Source organism: Apium graveolens, chromosome 7, assembly GCF_009905375.1.
Source record: "Apium graveolens cultivar Ventura chromosome 7, ASM990537v1, whole genome shotgun sequence".
Lineage (NCBI taxonomy): Eukaryota > Viridiplantae > Streptophyta > Magnoliopsida > Apiales > Apiaceae > Apium > Apium graveolens.
In genome coordinates this window covers 165350449-165356947 of record NC_133653.1, presented here as the reverse complement: position 1 = coordinate 165356947, position 6499 = coordinate 165350449, and positions in this window count along the sequence as shown.

The following is a 6499-nucleotide window of genomic DNA, read 5'->3' as shown; positions in this document are numbered from 1 at the left end:
GAAAGAGTAGCTTATTTACAATAAGACTAGTAGCACATTTATGCATATTTGAATGGCTTAGTGAACTAGATGTTGTAGATTGTTCAAGTCATGTTAACTACTAGATTGATATGCAAGATAGGATGGTGAATTTTATATATTAGCTACCTTGTAATCTTGTATAAGTGAAGAGAGTTAACTGCCAAAAGGATAGTCTTAACGGATGATTCACAAAGCTCCAACGGATGATCAACATAAGTCTCGACGGATGATCAACCAAAGTTTCAACGGATGATCAATCTAAGTTCCAACGGATGTTCAAATTCAAAAGAGCAGTTGATAGTGACTTGATAGTCACATGCGTTGGATAGATGCAAATGGAATGTGGCATCCTGTTTGAAGGTTTTAGGGAACAAAGAAGCATTTCCATTTCCATGCTAAACAGATGATATTCAAAGATGCTGGAAAGAAAAATATAGCAGCATGAAGTTAGACTAGAGGTAGTTTGTCTTATTATCTTGTCTTTTTATCATATAACTTGGTGATATATAAACCACGAGTAGCAAGTTGAAAAGTATCCAAGTGAGTAAGCATTTTTCCAGAGAAATAGATAAGGCAAAATCTGTTAAGAATTTCTCTGTTCTTGAATTCTCAATTTGTAAGCAGCTGTGAACAATTTTGTTACACAGAGTTCTCATCCTAATATATATCTCCGGTGGAAAAGTTCAATCCACCAAAAAGTTTGTAAATACTTGTATTTATTTACTTTGTGCTTTGATTTCAATATTACTTTCATTCTGCACCTAGCTAAATCAAACACAGATATAGATTTATAAAAGAACAGTTCTTGAAATTTGAAAAAGAAGCCAAAATTATATTCAACCCCCCTTTTGTAATTCTTGTTTAGATTGTTTGGGAATAACAGAGACCTCGAAAAGTCAAAGACACTTATAGAGAACTCAGAGATCTCGATAAGCCAATACACTTAGCGAGATGTCAGTTCTCTATAGAACAAACAGGAGATCTCGATATGAGCCTCAAGTACAAAATGTAGATAAGTTAAATATTCAAGATTATCAATCAACAAATGATCTAATCACTTAGATTGAAAAGCCTACAAATGCAGCTTGAAGAGTGTAAGATTAAGGGCGAAGATTAACTGACAAAGGAAGGTCACAGACCTACAAGATTTGAAAGGATTCACTAAGCCATAAATGGAAAGCTTTAGAGATAACTTAAAGTAGGATTTAGTACATCTTAATGCATGATGTGTAAACCTGTATTTATTAATCTATAAAGTTGTTAGGCCCTTAATCAATTGTAGGGGGTGAATACAGTTAATATAATCAATTCAACAAAGCCTCTACAGAATCAACAATTTTTATATTAATCTTATAAAAACTTATTACAATCGTACTCTCTCAAAAGGATGAACAAATATCCTTGAGAGCTTCTAGGTTATGCGAAAGATATAACAATGTCACAATGCTTATATCATGAACCTAATCTATACTTTATATAGAGCACAGCTACAAATGTATAAGGAATCATATTCTATTAACAACAAGGAAACCTATAAAATTACTTCTGAGATAAAGTCCTTCACCAACTTGAGTTTCTGTTTACTTTTCCTCCTCAAAGATCAACTGATGTGACAAATACTTATTTCATCATCCATTGACATCATCATCTGTTAATATCAATATTCGTCGAATATCAATATTCGTCGAATATCAACATCCGTCGATGCAATCATCATCATCCCTCGATGCTTGTAATCATCCATCGATGCTTGTAACTATCATTCGTCGATGCTAGTAATTATCATCTGTCGATGCTTCTGATAGTTTCTGTTTGATATCATCAATTGCTCCTAAAAATCTCCCCCAACTTGTACATTATGGAATTATAGACAACTTCCAATTGATGATGTCAAAACTATCTAAATGCAGGAATCAATTATGCATATTCAATCTTGCTTCACTGAATATCAGACTTTACTCTTCATCATGAACTGCTTCTTTAACTTGAGCAATGTCAGAGGTTACTTCAACTTCCTCAACTCAGAATGCTTCAATAATCTTCTTTAAGTGCAAGTAAAATTAAATGAGACACATCCGTTGAGTGCAAGTAAACCAGTTAGCAAAGCTAAGCTAGCCAAATTAAATGAAAAATATGGATCAGTTTCTAAGAACTTTGTTCCAAGAGAAATAAGAAAAGTGAAACAGAACAAAAGAGTTAGTGTAGGTCATCTGTCTATCAAGCAATTAAATGACAGGTTGGAGAAAAATGAAGTGAAAGCAGAGTCAAAAAGGAAAAATAATAGAAATGGGAAAGTAGGAATTAACAAATATAACAACTACACACATGATAAATATGCTCCAAGAAAAATCTGTTTTAAGTGTGGTAGTGTTAATCACTTGTCTGTTAATTGCAAACTTGTTTTGCCTGCTCCCATGTCTACACCACCTTCATTTCCCAGCATGCCTACAATGCCTGTAAATGTTATGCCTGCACACAATTTGAATGCACAGTATGCTAACATGCCATTTGCACAAAATCCATATTATGTTGTATTTAATATCACAAATGCCACTTAGCATACCTTACTGGAATAACATGTTTGCACAGAATATGCATTTCCATGTTAATCAAGTTGTGCATGATAATTCTGCAATGATGAATGGTTTTAAGGGTTCTACTCAATTGACTAAGGATGAACTTTAAGTACCTGAGTCAAATGAAGACAAACCCAAGAAATCTAAGAAAAAGGCTAAAAAAACAGGACCCAAGGAAACTTGGGTACCAAAATTAACTTGATTTGATTTTGTTGTGTGCAGGGAAATAGAAAGAATCTTTGGTATTTGGATAGTGGGTGATCAATGCACATGACTGGAGATTCTACCCTGCTCACTGAGTTCAAGGAAAGAGCTGGTGTAATAACCCCAATTTTTGAAATTTTTGAAACCTTGATGAATAGTAACTTTTGCTCACTATGCTGATTAAGAAAAATTATCAGACCACGATATATAGGACTACTGTTATGGAAATTCTAAGATCGTATTAGTATTCCATAAAGTAAATGAATGTATGTAAAGGTCGTCAGAATTCGAATTCGAACACTTTGATTTTTCCCGAAAATCCACCAGATACTGACGGAATTAAGTATAAGGTAACATGATTGAAAGGATTTTAATTCAAGGATTATAAATGAGAATCATTAAAGGATTATAAAATATTAGGAAAGATTTAGGGAAGCTCAAATAATGAGATCCCGGATATGATCCCTCAAACGGGTATCGAGAACGAAAGTTAAGCGAACCGTAAAACAAATACGCAACCAAGAGATAAGCTTGTACAAGAATCCAAGGTATTATGACATCATCAAACCACAAGACAAAGACATGTGGCAAATAGATGACACAAGCAAGATGACATAAACATGACAAGGGGTTTTGTTTTGTTGGTTGATTTTGAGCCATGTAAAATTTACCATGGTAAAAAGCTAAAACATTTTTCAAGGCAAAAAGGAGAAGCAACCAAGAAAATATCATAAAACACAAAAATTAGAAGTTGACTTTTGCTTCCAAGAGCAAAAGCTCTCGGCCAAAACAAACCCAGCAACTTTAAACTGCCATATCTCCTTCAATACTCACTCAAATGTTGTGTTCTATGGCTTGTTGGAAAGGTATTGAGATGGCCTACAACTCTCGTTCAGAAGTCTTGTCCAAATTAGCATGATAAGACCCTCATTTTTACAGTTCTTTCAATAGGACTTTTAGAAACTTCAAATCCGAACTTTGTGTTCTTGATTTCTTTGGAAAGATCAAGCTTGTAGGAGGCTCCCTAAGATTTCCTAGCAACTTAACACCTCCCAAGGAAGGTATAAACTTAAAACCCTAGCCTTTACTTTGATTATTAGTGTGTTGGAAGGTTGAGTTTCTAAATGAGAAGCATGATCTTTGATTATTAGTAGTTTGATTTGAATTTGGAATGATTTGGTGAATGAATCTTGTTATAGTTAATAGAACTTGATTGTGGTTGGTTGAGGTGAAGAATATGAATAATAAGGACTGGTATAGTATTATTTAGTTGATGTTTTGATGTGTTAATGATTGTGGGTTGTTTGGTGAGGTTTTGGTGTAGTGAGAAACTTGGAAAACTCGTAAACATAGCCGTTGTAATGCCCGTTTTCCTTAGACTGTTGTACATGAACCTCGGACCAGATAACTCACTGACCAATCTATAACTTTGCCATGATTAGATAGTTCATGTTACGAGCTTCGTTTTGATATGTAGTTCGTTTGATTCCGATGTACGGTTTAGGAGAAACGACCGTTTTAAGTAACGGCGTTTCGCGACCAAACCATTACCCCTCGCCTTACTTTGAAACCTTGGTTAAGGACCTTAAATGACTAATTGGAGTACGAATAATTTATGTAAAGTGTATTATGCAGTTGGTAAGGCACTCGTGAAAGAATCGCCTTAAAACCCTTAATGGTTCATTTATTAAAAATGGTGGAGCCGAGGGTACTCGAGCGACTTAAGTAAATCGTTAAGCGCGAAAGCGAACGTTAGGACTCTAAATGGTTAAAGTCTAGTTTCTTAAGCGACCGGGGTTTAATTCCGACTTATGTTGTTGTTCATAGGTTATCGGACCCACTCTAAGCTTAAGTCTACCCCGGAGCACTCAGGCAAGTTTTCTACCCGTTATACTGTTGTTGTGATGTAAATATATGTATATGCATTACCTAATGATAAGTGCATGATTGTTATTAGCAAATTTTGCGATATATTGGAGCATGCTGATATGGCATATATGCATGTCTGTTTCGTAATCTTGATATCTAATTGTTGATTCAATTGCTTATAAGTTGCATAATACAAATGCTAGAGATAAGCAGTAGTTGCGTATACCCTTAGTATAGGGGACCCAAAGGTGAACATATTTTCTAAACCGGGAGTCGATGTTCCCGAGTATATTATATATATATATATATATATTTATATATATATGAATAGTTTTTAAAACTATGAATCAAATAAGGGTTATTCGATAACTTTATTTTATTATTGAATATTATTTTGAATATTCATTCGAGGGCTTATGACCCCGTTTATTTTATTATTGAATATTATTTTGAATATTCATTCGAGGGCTTATGACCCCGTTTATTTTATTATTGAATATTATTTTGAATATTCATTCGAGGGCTTATGACCCCGTTTATTTTATTATTGAATATTATTTTGAATATTCATTCGAGGGCTTATGACCCCGTTTATTTTATTATTGAATATTATTTTGAATATTCATTCGAGGGCTTATGACCCCGTTTATTTTATTATTGAATATTATTTTGAATATTCATTCGAGGGCTTATGACCCCGTTTATTTTATTATTGAATATTATTTTGAATATTCATTCGAGGACTTATGACTCCGATTATTTACAAATTATTATTCTTAATTTTATTAAAGAATAATGTGTCGATAATCAAACTCACTTTTGATTATTCAAATAAAGATAGTACTTTCGTATAAGTATATCTTTGGTTATTTAATATACATTGCAAGTATAAGTTTTAAAACTTCTACTTCAATTATTTTTATAAAGATTATTCTTTATGAGAATATTATTTAAATAATAATATTCGGATATTTTCTAATAAATTGGGACTGATTTATTTCATTAAATCAGCATTACTCCAAACATTCTTAAAAATGTTTGCGAGTCTTCAAAATGATTTTAAAAGTTAGAGCGGATCCCAAAACTCATTTTTTTTATATATGAAAGATCTTCCTTTCAAAAGGGATTTAAATATTCGCTCAAAACCTGAGGGATCCGGCTCTGTGGTGTGTTTTATATTCGCAACAAGGTTGCTATTTTGATAAAAGAGTTTTTGATTACTTACCCAATACTCGGGAAGTAAAATTCTTGGAACAAGTTAATCCATTAACAGGCATCGCCTGGGAAATATCGGTGAGTTTTCCTTTCCATCTAGATACGACTTCTTGGTGGAGCCGTATCAACAAGTTTCTACTGGGGAAAGTGGGGACGAGCTTTACGTTTCAGAGTCATGGATTTCATCTGAACTAGGAGTGGCGTAAGTGGTCGAGTGGCGCCGGTCCAGCCTAATTATATTGGCCCAAATGGCCTGGAAGTTCCGCTAAGACGGTCCATTCCTTAGGAGTCCAGTGTTCGATTGACAAGTAAATCCGAGAGGTTCTCCTCTACATGTAGAAAATGATGGGGTTGCACTACTACGACTGATCATCGTAAGTGGTCTTCCTGGCGCGGCAAACTCCCGTAATGAGTTCATCATCCAATTGGATATTTCTGCAACACTACCCAGAGCACTTCGATAGAAAGGCTACAGTTGGGCGATTGTTGAGTGTTGGTAGGGTCAAGTTTTCAAAATGATGTTTGCATCAAATGAAGTATCTCATAACTTCATTTTATTTTGATGATATTTTAAAGATTGAATCTATTCAAGTATTATCTTGTAGTCTCATCTA